This window comes from Podarcis cretensis (genome assembly GCF_951804945.1).
Source record: "Podarcis cretensis genome assembly, chromosome: 5".
Taxonomy (NCBI): domain Eukaryota; kingdom Metazoa; phylum Chordata; class Lepidosauria; order Squamata; family Lacertidae; genus Podarcis; species Podarcis cretensis.
This window is the reverse complement of record NC_137174.1, coordinates 83,992,156-84,009,847: the sequence shown is the minus strand read 5'-3', so window position 1 is coordinate 84,009,847 and position 17,692 is coordinate 83,992,156. Positions and strand designations below refer to the sequence as shown.

Here is a 17,692-nt window from a genome sequence, read left to right as displayed (position 1 = left end):
TAAAATAAAGTAGTAGCACAGATTTGAAGCCTGCGACATGTTTTTTTCAAGCGGGGGGAGGAGAGCAGGGGGAAAGAATTGTCCCCTACAACGAAGAGTTATTTGAATGTGCAATAACTGTTCCCCAGAACATTTGTTCTAAATACTTTTACAATGGTGTGCTTACTGAAGCTTCCAGCTCAATACTTCAATTACAGAAACAATATAAGAGAATGACGCCTTGAGTATATTCTGATCTATGCTATTATGCTCCAAAGGGTGCTATTATTGTTAGCTTGCTTGGAGAGATCAGTAATCATGGAAACAGATGAATATCCTTAGCCACTCTTTCCTCATTACAGCAAAGCAATTGTTGACTGAGCCTGGTAAGGAGGATAGATTTGTTCAGGAACCTTTGGACTCTTGCTGACCCAGGTTCAGATGGGAAAGGAAAAACAATACCAGTGATAGAAGTGGCTCTTGTTTATTGTAAATAGGTGCTGCTGCACTGCAATCTGAAGAAGAGAAATCGAAATAATGGGATGCTGCTGTTCCCCCTTTGGAAATACGATGGAAGAGGTGCAGACATCTCTTTTATTGCTACCAAGAAATGAAAAATGAAATTGTATTTAGCTCTGGAGTGAAATGATGAGAGACTCCTTATAGTCATATGTGGGTGTCCCGCTGGTGCTTATAACCTAAATGTGAGTAGGGAGAGAAGGGATGGGTGTATTATTATTATTATTATTATTATTATTATTATTATTAATTCACTTAATGCCAAAATAGGGTTATAAACAGTTTGCAAAATATAAAAACCACTTACACAAATATTAAAATGAACGCCATCTTTTAAAATACAATAAGATGATCTCATTAAAATGTCATTGATGTTTGAAGTTAAATTGCTTTACAGAAGCTGAACTTAACACAGTATCCTTCTTAGAGGAGCTCACGTTACATAGGGTAAAATCATACTGAATTAAGGAAAACAAGAAAGCTATGTTTATTACAGGAAATATATGCTCGATGGCAAAGATCCTAGATCTACCTAAGTAAGGTGGCAATGCCTTCAGCCATGCTTGCTCTTGCATCTGGGGAAGAGAGGTACAAAAGGTGTCTCCTTCCCCCAAGGCAAGGATGAAGGTCAACTCAGGTTAGTTCAGAAAAAGAGACTTTGAGAAACTTGGAGGCTCCTCTCTCCATCTACTCTTTCTCATGCAGACACACCAGTGTCTTGTGCAAGCTGACTACACACCAGTACTTCCCCAAAATGTAAACATCCATAATAAAACATGCAATAAAAAAAATCCCATTAAAACAACACAGCAATTAAAACAGGTTGAGAGAGCAGTGAAATGTCAGACCAAAGCAGCTGTGACGTTAACATATGAAAGTGCTGGAGATGAAATAGTTAAACAGGTTACCCAATCAGGACCCAGGGGGCAGAGTCAGAGGGATTATAAAACCAGCTCTGGGAGGGGCAAAGGGAGGAGATCATTGGGAGTTGGGTGGTTGGTTGGAGTGGGAGTGAATTGGAATAGAGTTTGTGGGTAGGTTGAGTTAGTGTAGCGAAATAAGCTGAGTCAAGAATAGTTAAGGGCTAGGAAGACAAGTCCCTGGAAAAGACCCTGATGTTGGGAAAGGTTGAGGGCACAAGGAGAAGGGGACGATAGAGGACGAGATGGTTGGACAGTGTTCTCGAAGCTACAAACATGAGTCTGACCAAACTGCGTGAGGCAGTGGAAGACAGGAGTGCCTGGCGTGCTCTGGTCCATGGGGTCACGAAGAGTCGGACACGACTAAACGACTAAACAACAACAACAGGAAGACAAGTAAATATCTGAGAGGTGGTTTAGTGAGTGAGAGCAGGTAGCGGAAGTTATAGGTCTGGATAAACACCCCATGATTGTAATTGACCAATACCATTTATTTATTGCAGCTTAACAAGCATGTGGTTTCATAAACAAAAGTTTATGTTCCAATTTAACCCTGACTGGACTCAGTATTGTACCAGGTAGGGCCTGGGTGGTGACACAGAGATCAATAGACGGTGAAACATCCGGGGACCCTGTGTGATCGCCACAGCGGCTTCTCATATTTTGGCCAAATTCTGCCCCCTATGTCCAATCAGCCTCCAAATCGGGGCGGGTGAAGTCTTTTTTGTGTGTGTGTGTAATATTTATTAAAAAAATTTAAAACAATAAAAAACATACATAATAACATAGTATTTTCCAATATCCACATTTCATTCTCATCCTAGGACTTCCTCACACCTCTTATTCCTGCATTCTAAACTCATAATTTTTGCTAGCAAATTATTAAATTGATTCCGTTCATATAATATAATTTCCCAAGATTAAATCTCAAATTTTGGAATTTAAAATCACTCTTTTAGAGACTTAATTATAAAATACTTTTTAACCAAAATTTATCTTTTCTTCCAATTACACTTAAATTTGTATTCTTTATAACTAATTTGTTGAAGCCATATTATTACTAATCTTACATCTTTCTTAACATTCATACAATTTACAATATTTTTGTAGATAATCCTTAAATTTCTTCCAGTCCTCCTCCACCAGTTCTTCTCCCAGGTCTTGGATTCTGCCAGTCATCTCCGCCAGTTCCATATAGTCCATCAGTTGCATCTGCCATTCTTCCAGTGTGGGCAGATCTTGAGTTTTCCAGCATTTGGCGATAAGTATCCTTGCTGCTGTCGTAGCATACATAAAGAAAGTTCGATCCTTCTTTTGCACACTCTGGCCGACAATGCCTAAGAGAAAGGCCTCTGGTTTCTTAGGGAAGGTATACTTAAATACCTTTTTCAACTCATTATATATCATTTCCCAGAAAACCTTCACCCTAGGGCAAGTCCACCAGAGGTGAAAGAATGTTCCTTCAGCTTCTTTACACTTCCAACATTTATTGTCAGACAAATGGTATATCTTTGCAAGCTTGACTGGAGTCATGTACCACCTATATATCATTTTCATAATATTTTCTTTCAAGGCATTACATGCCGTAAATCTCAAACCTGTGGTCCATAACTTTTCCCAGTCAGCAAACATAATGTTGTACCCTATGTCCTGTGCCCATTTTATCATAGCTGATTTGACCGTTTCATCCTGTGTATTCCATTTTAACAGCAAGTTATACATTCTTGAAAGTATCTTAGAGCTGGGTTCTAACAATTCTGTTTCTAACTTTGATTTTTCCACCTGGAATCCTATCTTTTTGTCCAACTTAAAAACTTCTTTAATCTGAGCGTAATGTAACCAATCTCGCACTTTATCCTTTATTTTCTCCATACTCTGCAACCTCCAATTGTCTCCATCTTTTTCCGGGGCGGGTGAAGTCTTGATGACCAGAAGATGCTCGTCACTTAAGACCTATTGATAAGGAGGGGAGGGATGATGATAAGAGGAGCTCAGTGCTCTTGTTCCCCCTGCTTGCACGTTTACACATGAGTGGAACGCCTCTGCCCTCCTCTTTGTCATATTGCCTCTCTCAGACCCTGCACCCCCCCCCAAAAAAAAAAAGTTCCCCTGACCCTGTGGAATGGTGTGGGGTTGCACTGTGGAGGAATAGCAGCTTTGTGAAAGCATATAAAAGGAAGTGCCTTTTGCACTCATGCAAGACACCATCATATCTGAGATGATAATGATAATACAAAACAGTGTATTACACTAACTAAATATGGATAGGATGAGGCAAAGGAAAGAAGTCTAATCCCCAGTTCCACATTTTAGTTGGGAGCAAGCCACAATTCTGCGCTGCCTTTTTTTTTTTTTTTTTTTAAGAAACAATTTTCTTTTGGGAACAATATTCAAATGTTCACTGACACATGAACAGCAACCGATAGACAGCAAAGGCTATCAGTTTGCCTCCATCCATCAAATTGATCTGGAAAGCATGAAGAATTTTCACTCTGGAGTGGTGTACATTTCTCAGCATATAACAACATTGGTCAGGGTCTAGTCAAACAGCTGAACGAGACTGTCACCCTCACACTTGTCTGAAAGGCAGGAGGGAAGAAAACAACATTTGCTCCGGCGAGGAGAATACTTCACCGTGGTGCCGTTATTGCGGTGCCAGTCATTTCCACTGCCATCCCCCCCCCTTTTTTTCAAAAGTGCAATGCAATCACCATTTAACTCATCTCAAAGGACCGTTTTAGGCTGACAGTCCTGCGCTTCCATACTGAAAGCGTGAGAGTAAAAAAATAACATTCCATTCCGTGTAATGCTTCCAGGGACATGCCAGATGGACAGCACAAGAGACAGAGGGCCAGAACAGGTCACTGAATGGGCAAAAGGTCCAATGGAAGAATGTATGGAGCAGAGGCACACAGGGACGCTCAACTCATCAACTCCAGCCAGCATGAATATTGGTCAGGTATTTAGACTAATAATAATAATAATATTTTTTCTTTATACCCCGCCCTTCCCAGTTCAGAAAACAGGGCTCAGGGTGGTTAACAACAAATTTAAAACACTTAATTGATGCAACAAAAAACAGCATAAAATACAGTATGAAACGTGAATAACAATAAATTCAGATTTCAAAAATCAGTTTAAGGGGGAAAATCCATCCAATAAACATTAGATGATCACCAGGGCTAGCTGGCTAAATTAGTCCTATTTGGGCCAGTGAGGAGACCAGGCGAGAATTAGCTGTGGGATCCCAGAGCGGGTAATCTTCATAAAAAGGGGAGGGGGAGGGAAGGAAGGGGAATAAAAGATCAGGCTAAGTTCAAATTGAAGGCCAGGCAGAATAGCTCTGTCTTACAGGTCCTGCAGAAGGAAGTTAAATCCTCCCGGGCCCTGGTCTCATGGGACAGAGCATTCCACCAGGTCAGAGTCATCACTAAGAAGGCCCTGGCCCTGGTGGAGGACAATCGAACTTCCTTAGGGCCTGGGACCTCTAAACTATGATTATTCATGGACCTTAAGGTCCTCTGCGGGTCATACCAGGACAGGCGGTCCTGTAAATACGAGGGCCCTAAGCCACAAAGGGACTAGGTTGGTGCCCATCACTGAGGGAGCAAATTCCATAGTTTAACTATGTGCTGCATAAACTAACAAGTCCCAAACACTCCAACCTATCTTCATAGGGGAGTTGGTATGAAGATTTGGTTCTGGGTGTATATGCCTAACTAAATTGCAATGCTTATCCAAGCCCTTTTGAACTAGCTAGATGCAGCTTTCTGTGCAGCTAAGGGTCACCAGTTGTTTCCTGACTACAGCTAAATCGGGACCATTAGACTGAACTGATTAGCAGGATAGGCAGGCTTTTCATTTGATGTGTTAATAATAACCATATCCCTGCAGTGTCTGTGTGATGTCAGGCTTACGAACGTTGTGCTAATGCAACATTGGGTGCACCACACTCCCAAATTAAACTTCTATTTGCTAGCACAGCAACTGTTTGAAACAGGCTATTAATGTCACAGAGGCCTGAGGTTAGCCCAGAGATGCTTATCCTCTATAGATATTATGGCATACATTTGATGGTTTCTGCACTGAACAGTAAAGCTCTTAAAAGACTTATATGTTAGGCACGGTACATAAGGGTACTATTAAAACCCAGAAGATTTTTGAATAATAAATGTAAAAGAATGGTAGCTTTATTAATTATGTGGTTTTAAAAAATTAATCCCATACTGAGCAAAATCAAAAGGTTGATGACCCACCTACACAGCTCGCACCTTCCCAAGCCAATTATTTGCGCTATATTCCCTGCAAGTCCTCATTTTTGCTGTTTTAAAAACTCCACCTCTGTAAATATTTAACATGGTTTTATGTCAATGCAATACATAGCAATGAGTACTGCTCTTTGATAGCTGATCACCATGATAAAAGCCCCAAACAAACCATAAACTGGATAAAGTAATTTTTATTGATATTATTGAAACTTCCAACTACGCATTCAGCAGTTTTAAATTTTAATTTCCACATTAAAACCAAAGCACTGTCTCTATCTCTCTCTTTATAAGTGAAATATATATATATAAACCACTCTTTTATACCATGAATGCCACCCAGCTTAAACACTGCTGCCAAATATTTGTTTGTTTCTTATTAAATTGATACCTCACCCGTGTTCCCAAAGGATCCCAGTATATTGGGAAGTAATTGCCATGTTGGACTAGCAATTAGTCATCTTTGCTAATCATAATAAACTGCTTTAGACCATTAGTCCATGTAATTCAGTACTATTTACACTGACTGGTAGCAGCCCTCTAGGGCATTCTTTCCCAAATCTGGTTCTCCAGCTGTTTTTGAACTGCAACTCCCATCAGCCCTAGCTAGGAAGACCAATGTTCAGGGATGATGGGAGTCCAAAAACAGCTGGAGACCCAGGTTAGGGAAACAATGCTCTAGGGTTTCAAGCAGGTATACATTCCCAGACCTACCTGGAGATGCTGGGCATCAAACCTGAGACCTTCTGCATGCAAGACGGATGCTCTCCTACTGAGCCACAGTCCTTTACAACCTGGACCACAGCAAAATTGGATCATAGGAAAAGAGGAATATTGAAGGTGACTTTGGCACGATTATTTCTGCTTAATCAGGAAAGAAATTCTGTCGCATCAGTTGCCACAGCATATTATTGACATTTTGATTTTAAACATGTCATCTGTGAAAAGTATATATAAAGCACCGCTGTTGCTTTGTCGCTTGTTTTCCATCAGCCTTAAGATAGAATGGTGTCCTTTTATGAACACCTTGAAAGGTGTGAAAATATGAAAACATAATTATGTCAGAACACTTTGCTTCAGTCTCCTGCGTTAATTTGTTCCTGCCATTCAATAATAATTACAGTCTGGCTTACCACACAAAAGAAGAGGAGAAAAGCAGAATTCAAAATATGTTCATATTGCTGCTTACTCCACATTCAATGTGTTCCTACTAATATTCACACAACGTTAGCCACAATCCACGTTGATCCTATAGTGTCTTAATAAATACTGCTGCTTCTTTTTTCTTTTGCATTTTCAAATTTATTATGAAGAAAACAGAAAACACATCAAAGATAACGTCCAAAGAAACAGAGACCAGAACAATTTTTCGCATTTAATTGCAAAGCTTTAATTATATCGAGTTTTTCTAGGCAACCATTGTTTGCAACATGAGGGAGACAAAGTGTTTAGTAGATCTGAATCAGAAGTATATGAAATGAAGACCCATCAGGTGGCATAGAAATACCAACAAATACCACTATTTGATGCATTCCCACCACCTTCAGTCCAACTTGGAAAGTGGGTGCACATTAAGTAGTAATGTAAACATATACCTTAACAGCCATCATGCATGTGCAGAGCGCAGCTTCATGAGTAGGAATTCCAGGGAGCAGGGGTGCCAAATTGAATAAAACATGGGGGGCAGGTAAGTCCCACCCTACACAGTCAATTACAAGATGTGGTGTACACACCATTTGAATTGCAATGTCCATCAACTTGTGGGAGGGGCAGCCCCCTCAACTATTTTATGGGGGGGGGGGGCAAAGGGACCTTGGCTCCTGGGACTTGGCTCCTATGCCAGGGAGCTTGCAGAGGTGGGAAAACAAACAGGGTCATGTGTTGGGTGAAGGCATCCCCACCTCTTTTCTGGTGGGAACAAGCCCACACAAATGCAGTAAAAATGCTGCTTCATTTTGGGTGGGTGCGTAGGGTTAACCCTTGCAAATTGAAACGTGGCCAACTGAGCTTAAGACTGGAACCACCTGAAACTGTGAGAAACTAAAACTGATGGATTCATCCATTGCTTTCCTTAAAGCACTATACTATAAATAGGAAATTCCCCAGGCCATTAACGCCTGGATCTAACCCTAGGACTGTAGTAAAACACCATCCATGTTTATGAATTATTCTGCTTTGCTCACTTCGTCTGATACTGCCAGCTGTCAATTCACAGACCAGACTGGCTGGCAAAACCAGCTAATAAGCAAGGAGGACATGGCAATGTCAAGGCTGTTATCTTACTCTGGTTACATGTCCTATACATGCTTCCCTAGGAGCAAGTTTCAGTGAACTCAATAGGCTTTATTTGTAAGGAGATGTGCCAATGATTGAACTGTGTGTGGCACTGCATAGTCTCACATTAAGACCGACTGAGAAAAATTCAGCACGCTGCAAGCCTATTTTTGTGTCACAGTCAATCAATCAATCAATCAATCAATCAATCAATCAATAAAATGCTGACCATATTTGGAAATTGCTCAGTGGTGATAGTCTATTCCCTGAGCCATTCTTAGAAGAGGCCATCTGTACTTCCATATGTCCAAACTTGCTTTGTGATCTAGATACCTTGTTGGGGATGCAGTACCAATGGGATGGGATGAGATACCTCATGTAACTGACATTCTCTTGGATTTCTGATACACTTGAGATCACTGGTTGTTGATGGGGGTATTCACCAAGACAAGCAACATGCACTTTGTCAATTGCATTTACATATAGGGTGAATTTCCAGCTTGCCATTGAAGTGGGCTTGTCCCCTACACAAACACAAGTGAAAGGAGGTCACACTGGACTTAAGCCTTGCCTAAGAGGTGTTGGAATCGGGGGTCAAAAAGCCAGCTGGCTTGGGCCCAGCTGGAGCATCTCCCTGCCTCAGATTTGCCGCTGCGGAAATCCTTCGACCTCTGTTCCTCCAACGTTTATCAGTGACTCAAGCTTTCAGGCTTGAGCACGCATTACTCAGCAGTGTAAACTGTGCAACAGAAGAGGCTTGAGGCTGTAGATACAATACTAAGGCTACGCATTTATTATACATAAATCAGGACAAAGAAAAGATGGCATCTCTCCTTGCCGTCTTCTTGGAGACTAAAAACAAAAGCAATACAGAGTGGAAGTTCCGTTCACGCCAGCAATCTGGCGTGACATGTGACATGCAACAATCCCATGTCTGCAGCAAAGGGTGGAATGGAATTCCCAACAAGAGGTCGGTGTTGCCAGTGACACAGGTGAGCGTTTCTTAAAGGGTGACTCTCCTCCCTTGGTTTTTCATTCTCATGGATGATCAGGAATGACTGAGGTTGATGGAAGTTGGAGCCAAACCATATCTGGAGGGCCGCAGCTTCCTCATTCATGTTACAGGCCAACCCAGCAACTGACCAGAGCGGAGCATAGTATGCCATATTTATGTACAGTAAACCTCAGAGTACTGGAAATCCTCAGATATAAGTCTGAAAGATCTTTCAAATCTCCATTCATGAACATCTTCACAGTCCCCTGCCCCCCAAAGGTATCTCCACTGATTAAGGGGTCAAAGGGGCCTTTTCCAGTTTCTATTATTTTGCTAATTAGTGAACCAAAGGTCCCCAAGGCTTGGAAGAAGATTCTGCTGTATTGTATGCACACGTTAATTGAACATCAGTAATTAGCCAGGGAATCAGAGACACCTTGGCATTCAACCTCCTGATTTAAATAGGTGCCCTATCCTGCCTCCAGACCAAAGTAGAAATTAGTGTTCCTTGTTACTTAAACCTAAAACTCAGCAACAACTGAATGGAAACTTAGTATGGATAGCAATTAAAAATGAATGGAAATTACTGCTTTCTTTTTTAAAAGATACAGAGTCAATTAGTATTATAATCCTGTGAGGTTCATAAGGAGCCAAGATTCCAGTTCGTTGGCGGTGAGCCATAATGAATGGCTTTTATTCCATTTTTATTTATTTTTTGGCTTGTGGACTTAAGACTCTATAGAACTGCCTGAGCTGATTCAGCAAAGGGTCTTATGCCGTAAGCTTAGAATTATGCATGTTAAAAAATTGGGGATTTTTTGATATGCAGTTCTAGAAATTATGGGTAGGATCCAATGGTGGTTTTGCATTCATGGAAATTCTTCCACTGGCGTAAGGAGAAGCACCCCCATTTTCACCAATCTCCCCTCTATGCTCTATTCCAGAGTATTCCAGAGACTCTTCCAACTTCAAGAGAAGTGGGTGGCATGGCTCTGTATTGCAGAGGAGAGATCAACATAAATCAGGTGCCTTCTCCTGGGGAAGTGGAAGTACTTCTGTTAGCTCAAGTCAGCACTGAATATAATCAGAAGTAGCCGATGTGGTGTCCTTCAGACTTTGTTGGACTCCAATTCACATCATTTCTCACCACTGACCATGCTGACTGTTGTAATCCTGTCCCAAGTCCCATTGCCGAGCAACAGAGTGCAGAGTTGGGTGGAATGTGAGGCCAGACAGACAAGAATCTCTGAGAAATGCTTGCCACAAAGCTGAATCCACATGCAAGGTCCAGTCCATTCTGAGCAAACAGCAATCCACATAGTCAGACAATCCAGGACTCACAGAATCTAAGTGGTTAGAAAACCAAGGGTCCAGACGGAGATCAGGAAGCAGCAAGGGAGAATCGGGAACCACAGGATTGTTTCCAGCATCTGACTGCTGCCAAAAGCTCAATTTAAGATGGCTGAAGCCAGCTGGTTCTCATTGGTGCTTTCGCCTTCTGTCCTTGAAGGCTGACCAGCTGCAGGTGGAGTCACTTTGCCTTCCCTCCCTTCAGGCTGCTGTTCAGCAGGGGAAGCTGACTCCTGGCCCAGGACACTGGCTGGTGCTGATGGGAGTAGTAGTCCAACAACATTTGGAGTCTGTGTGTGTGTTATATGATTTAGAAATCACTGGCCGTCTGTGGTAGATCACTGATAGATCACTGGCTCCCTCCAAAAAAGCTCAACAACTTTGGTCCCTAAAAAAGCTCAACATCTTTGCCCTGCACCCCCAAAATGGGGGTAGATCACTGCCAGTTTTTAACTCTGTGAGTAGATCGCAGACTCTTGGGAGTTGGCGACCCCTAATCTAAACCACTGCCTCAACGCAATTTTCACATAAGATAATGTAAGCAATGTTGTTGTTGTTGTTGTTGTTGTTGTTGTTGTTGTTGTTGTTGTTGTTGTTGTTATCCTGACCACAACTACAACAAATACATTTAAAATGAGACTAGAAAAAAAAGTGTCTTCAATCATTTCTGGAAAGTGCAGGTAGGGGGTACCTGTTGTATCTCAATAGGAAAGCTGTGCCACAGAAAAAGGGCAGCCACACTGAAAGCTCTGCTCTGAGTTACTACAGCTTCCTAGATCTTTGGAACTTGCAGGAGAAACTCTGTAGACTGCAGTGATCTACTAGGTGTATAAGGTATAAGTAACCTAGTCCCAAGATGTATATGGACATATCTTTGTACCAACCCCTTGATCTTGCCCTGGTAGTAAATTAGCAGCCAGTGAAAATCCTGCAAAGACTCTCCTCCTGCAAGAGGGGAGGGGTTGTGGGCGGGATCCGATCCCCGCCTGAAGCAGGGGGCATTAGCCCCCTGCTACCCACTCATCTGGCTGGTGCACCACACCCACAGGTAAGTGCCCAATCGGGCGGCTTGGAGGGGCGTGGTTTGCAGTTTAACTTACTGCTGCGCCAGCCATTCTGCCTCATTTTCCGCCTTCCCATCGCAAGTCACCCACCCTCCACTCCCTTAGAGCTTAGGGTTTAGTTCTCTCTCTTGGCCATGCTATGGACCTTGGGTTGGTCGCCCAGGTTGTCCAGGGGGCCTGGTAGGAATTTTCCCATCTGGCATTAGGCCTTGTGGTTTTTTTGCCTACCTCATAGCAATTGTCACAACTTTCTCGGTATTGGTGGGTAGGTTAGGCATTGGAATGTGTTTGTGGTGTGTGAAAGGGCTAGGTGTGGCCATCACCTACACCTTCAATTTTTGGGTATTCCGTTAAAGGAATCCGGCGGTTGTGGATCCTGTCTGATGCCTGTGTGGCGGGGGGCCATGGCACGACCCTTGGTGACATCAGGGGAGAGCTTATAGTTGGATTAGCATCAACAGGCTCCACCTACTGGTGAATAAACCCCCCTTTTAGACTCACCCCTCTCTGAGTGGGTGGAGTCAACTGACGTGATCCAATGCCTAAGCCAATACCTTTTCACTTGCTGTAATCAATAAAGTTGTGGCCTTTTCTTGCCCATTAACCTTATATTACATGTCCGTGTGTCTTCATTCCACTAAGCGGGAATTGGGTCCTCAAACCACAAGTAGGGTGTTATATGCTAGCAGTAGTTTGCCCCTGCATGCAACCTAGCCATCATATCTAGATCTATCTAAACACACACACACACACACACACACACTGTAATATGTTTATACTATAAAGCTTCAAAATAGAGTTTGACTTACACCACCCTTTTTGCCAGTGTAAAATGTAGGTGTCTCCTCCATTCAAAATACTGAATTATTCAAAATAGTCTGGCAGACTTACCCCACTTTAGAAAGGATTATGTTCCTGTAAATTTCATTCACTTTGGCTTCAAAGGGAAATCATAGCAATTTTTAGGTTCTCCATTATAGTGAATGGGAACTGACTGAAGCAGAATGTGCAAAGAACAGTTTACCAGCAGTTGTGTTTTGTTGTTTTGTTTTAATACACTAGGTGAGCTTTGGGGTCCATGCACTCTTGTAATAAATGGTCCATGTTCAGCCTGAAGGCATATACATTGATGAGCTCTTAGGTGACTTGCAACGCCTGGAAGGTAGTGGGGTTTTCAAGCATGGCAAAGCAAAAAATCATCAGAATATACATAATAGTAAGTTGAATGCCTTGAGTTCCTTTGTACTATTGGCAATCATAAGCCTGATGGTTACTTTATAATGTCTGCTTTCTTGCAAAACCAGTAAATGTAGGTGAAATATCGAAGCATCTTAATCAAAATCTAATAGGAAAAAAGAAAGAAAAGACCTGATCCTTATGCATTACTTGGCTTGGTACAATATCAATATTGATACAAATCGATCAGAGTTATTCTAAGCTTACATACTAATTTTGTAAAATGAATCTGCAGCAATTATTTATTCATTATAATGGAATGCCCCAGTATGGGGGGGGGGGAAATCTGTAGACGCTTCCTATAGAAGAGTAAATTACTTTCTTGGAACCACTACAAAGATCTGAATTAATTGCCACTGAGATGCACATTAGTGGATTAACATGAACTTTTCATTCCACCTTCTGAGTTAATTGACTTTCAAACTCAAGCAATGACCTTATTTTAATGAGCATGTTAGAAGCCTGTAAACTGTTAAAATGCAAGACATACTTACATAACTTTCGATTTTAGGATAGTGCTTAGATCAGTAGTGTTCAACAAGAAATCACTTGTAAGCATTGCCTTTCCTTGGGAATTCATGCTTTATCTGAAAATGGGAAGGGTTACATTAAAAAGGGACATTCATCCCAATAGGACTGGTATGAAGGAACAGGCCATGTAAGCAAAATAGCCTGATTCTAGCATTCTAAAATAGGTGGAGGGGCCTGAGAGTTTTTTTGTTGTTTTTTTTTACATAGAGCCCACACCCCCATTATGGCCTTCTTTCAAAATCAGAAGGGAGGCAAGCGTGTTCAGCTGAACATTGTTGCAGTCCTTTGTGCGACTGGAAATCTTGTGTGATTAGGGTTCAATTTGATTGACTCAATCAACTCTCTAGGGGATCCTTTGCCTGAAAATTTCATCTGCTTCTGCCAAAAGGGAGGAGAAACCCTACAGTTATTTTTAGATTCCCTTTAAGAAAGTTTGCAGACTTTCATGTTATACAGTGTCTCAGAAACCCAAATCACAGAAGCAGAGAGAGGATTGAGTGACTCAAAAACAGTTGTGTGGTTTTTTGTGTGTGTGTGTGGGTTTTTTTTGGGGGGAAGACCGCAGATACAAGGCAAATAGTGACATTCTGCAGGCATACTTCAATGATGGTCTTCCTTTTGGACCTGCAACTTAATCCCCTTGGGGGGGGGGGCAACATATTCTTTTTTTAAAACCCCACTGTGAATCTAAATTTGTAAAATTCTTATACCCTTCAGTGTTTCATAATCCTTCCAGAGCACCCAAACCAAGTGGTGGTTTTCTTTATTTCTTCCTTTTGAAAAAACATTCTTTGGTAAGCTTTGATTGCAATAAATATATTATTCATTAGCCTCTTGTTTGTGCATTTGGCCTAGCAGCTGTATTTGCACTAATTAGATCATCTACCCAGCCAGTGGTCAAAAATATCATAATGTTCCTAAAGCACAGAACAATAAGGAGACAATAAGCTATGTTTTCCATAGCATAATGTAACCTAAGCCAGGACCAGGTTTTTGATGTTTCGTAATCAACCTAAATCCATAAAAGGAACTTGGGGAAATTGTGGACTACAGCTGAGACAGACTACAAAGAAGATTCAGTCACTATATAGCTAACTGAAGTACAGATCAAATTTTAATGCATCTTTCACCCCTAAATGTCATTCCCTAATTGACGCTATTGGAAAGGTGCTGTTTTCCTTATCAGGTTCTTTCTCAAATGCTTTCAAATGCTAACCACTTGGTGCTTGATAAGCTATCAAACAAGTCTACTTCCCAGACAGATTAAAAGGCAAGACAAGAGCAGCTGGCAGATCAATTTTGTTACAGCACTGTGCAGAGAAGCTTGTGACAGTTCAACACTTTTCTTTTTTGGCCTTAGTTTCAAGATCATGATAATATCCATTTAGCATTGGTATGAATATTATGGGGAAGGTGACAATACTCAGTCTCCAGGAATATTTTCAGCAGTATAAAAGTAACTTTCTTCTTCTTCTTCTTCTTCTTCTTCTTCTTCTTCTTCTTCTTCTTCTTCTTCCAAGTTCTTTAAAAGTGTTAGTTTATTCATTTGTATTGCTTTCTTTGGCTTTCTTTCTGAACATTGCCCTTCAGTGAATCTGAACATTACTATGGTGCTAGTATCTGTGTGACTTCCCTGAGAAGTTTTGCTCTCAGTCTGTACTGACTTGATTTTGCTCTGGCAGAGAGCTGGGCGTACAAAGAGAGTTGCTGCGCAGCCATGGACTAAACCACTATAAACCCTGTGTGCCATTGTAATGGATTGCTTTTGTCATTTCTACACCAGGTAAAGTTAATTTTTAGCCCCCCATTTCTCCCCACCTGTTCCATTTTTTTCCCTGAGCAAAGGTGGCAACCCTACTATAGACCCAACAACCAGAAATAATTCTTTAAAATGGACAGCAACACTATTTTACAGAACTGTTCTACACACCGCAACAGGGGTGATGGAGCTGGGAGGGAAACAACTGGAAGGGCCAGATCATTCTGAAATTTCAGAAAATTCTCAGGAAAAACCCAAGCTTTTCCTATGAAGTCTCTGAAAAGACTCAGAAAGAAGAGGTTGTTTGCAATCAACTTGTGAAGAGTTAGCCCAGTTCTTCTAGTCATTTGTCTCATACTGGTTACAGAACATTTATATCATGTTCTAATCCAATAACAACTAAGGAGGCATTGCAATAAAATCTAATTTAGTCCTGCCCATTGTTGTCAGCCAATTCAGAATGTGTAAAACTGTAAATCTGCATGGACTGATGATGCTCATTAAAATGCTTGTAAATGGAACCACAATTTAACAAAATGAGAAGCAGTCATAATGGTAGACCCTCCAAGCATCTCTACTTTCCAGGGACATCTCAGTTTCTGAGTTGATCCCAGAATGTCCCACTTTTCTTCAGGATGTCCCTATTTTCATTGGACAGTATGGGGTTATCTGACCCTTGAGCCATCAGAAAACAATCCTATATAGGGAAGTGTTTTAGTACAGGGGTCAGCAAGGTTTATCTTGCCTAGACTGCATAAGTCCCATGGAGATCCCTCTGTGGGCTGAATTGCATGGTTTCCGGTGTCTGCTCATGCTCAGACACAATTTCCAGTGCCACGGAAGTGAGTCCCTGGGCCGGTTTAGCGCAGTGCGTGAGTGAGCAGCTCAATTCGGGGGCAGCTCATGGGCCGGTCAAATGACCTCCGCGGGCAGCTTCAGGCCCATGGGCCTTAGGTTGGTGACTCCTGTTTTAGTATGTTTTTATATATGTTGGAAACTGCCCAGAGTGACTGACTGGGGCAACCCAGTAAGATGTGTGGGGTATAAATAGTAAAATTATCATTATGGAATGGGACGTCCATATTTTCATTGGAAACATGTTGGAGGGTATGTTAGGCTCGAGTGATCATGCTCTTCTGAAGTTTACTATACAGCAGAAAGGAGCAGCCAAGCATACTAGGACTCAATTTCTTGACTTTAAGAAAGCCGACTTCATAAAACTTAGGGAAGTGCTGGGTGAGATCCCATGGACAGTAATACTAAAAGGAAAGGGAGTTCATGATGGCTGGGAGTTTGTTAAGAGGGAGATAGTAAAAGCACAACTTCAGGCAATACCAATGAGACGGAAACATGGAAGGTGCCTAAAGAAGCCAGGGTGGCTATCTAAAGAACTTTTAACTGAGTTAAGATTAAAAAAGGATGTGTACAAAAAATGGAAAAGGGGGGAAACCACCAAAGAGGAATTCAAACAAATAGCCAGCACGTGTAGACACAAAGTCAGAAAAGCTAAAGCACAGAATGAACTCAGGCTTGCTAGAGAGGTTAAAAGCAACAAAAAAGGCTTTTATGGGTATGTTTGTAGCAAAAGGAAGAACAAAGAAACAGTGGGGTCACTCAGAGGAGAAGCTGGTGAAATGCAAACAGGGGACACAGAAAGGGCTGAACTCCTCAATGCCTTCTTTGCCTCAGTCTTCTCCGATAAAGAAAACAATGCCCGACCTGAAGAATTTGGAGCAAATGATTCAGCAGAGGAAACACAGCCCAGAATAACTAAGGAGATAGTACAAGAATACTTGGCTAGTCTAGATGTATTCAAGTCTCCAGGGCCAAATGAACTGCATCCAAGAGTATTAAAAGAACTGGCAGATGTGATCTCAGAACCACTGGCAGTCATCTTTGAGAATTCCTGGAGAACAGGCGAAGTCCCGGCAGACTGGAGGAGGGCAAATGTCCCTATTTTCAAAAAGGGGAAAAGAGAGGACCCAAATAATTACCGCCCAGTCAGTCTGACATCAATACCAGGGAAGATTCTGGAGCAGATCATTAAGCAAACAGTCTGTGAGCACCTAGAAAGGAATGCTGTGATCACCAATAGTCAGCATGGATTTCTGAAAAATAAGTCATGTCAGACTAACCTGATCTCATTTTTTGACAGAATTACAAGCCTGGTAGATGAAGGGAACGCAGTGGATGTAGCCTACCTTGATCTCAGCAAGGCATTTGACAAGGTGCCCCATGATATTCTTGTAAAGAAACTGGTAAAATGCGGTCTTGACTATGCTACCACTCAGTGGATTTGTAACTGGCTGACTGACCAAACCCAAAGGGTGCTCATCAGTGGTTCCTCTTCATCCTGGAGAAGAGTGACTAGTGGGGTGCCACAGGGTTCTGTCTTGAGCCCGGTCTTATTCAACATCTTTATCAAGGGCTTCGATGATGGACTCAAGGGCATCCTGATCAAATTTGCAGATGACACCAAACTGGGAGGGGTGGCTAACACCCCAGAGGACAGAATCACACTTCAAAACGACCTTGACAGATTAGAGAACTGGGCCAAAACAAACAAGATGAATTTTAACAGGGAGAAATATAAAGTATTGCACTTGGGCAAAAAAATTGAGAGGCACAAATACAAGATGGGTGACACCTGGCTTGAGAGCAGTACATGTGAAAAGGATCTAGGAGTCTTGGTTGACCACAAACTTGACATGAGCCAACAGTGTGACGTGGCAGCTAAAAAAGCCAATGCAATTCTGGGCTGCATCAATAGGAGTATAGCATCTAGATCAAGGGAAGTAATA

The 17,692-nt window shown here is 41.8% G+C and overlaps 2 long non-coding RNA genes across 3 annotated transcripts in view; one reads left to right on the top strand and one right to left on the bottom strand.

Annotated features, from left to right (window-relative positions):
• Positions 1-4,234: 4,234 nt before the first annotated feature.
• LOC307217292 overlaps positions 4,235-17,692 on the top strand; it is a 117,558-nt gene continuing 104,100 nt past the window's right edge. Inside the window, exon 1 of the long non-coding RNA XR_013839535.1 lies at positions 4,235-4,377. This is a non-coding gene — a long non-coding RNA (uncharacterized lncRNA). The remainder of the gene's footprint in view (positions 4,378-17,692) is intronic.
• LOC307217289 overlaps positions 12,440-17,692 on the bottom strand; it is a 35,040-nt gene continuing 29,787 nt past the window's right edge. For both annotated transcript variants that reach the window (XR_013839531.1, XR_013839532.1), the window contains exons 3-4: positions 13,096-13,188; positions 12,440-12,520 (exon numbers count right to left, since the gene is read on the bottom strand). This is a non-coding gene — a long non-coding RNA (uncharacterized lncRNA). The remainder of the gene's footprint in view (positions 12,521-13,095; positions 13,189-17,692) is intronic.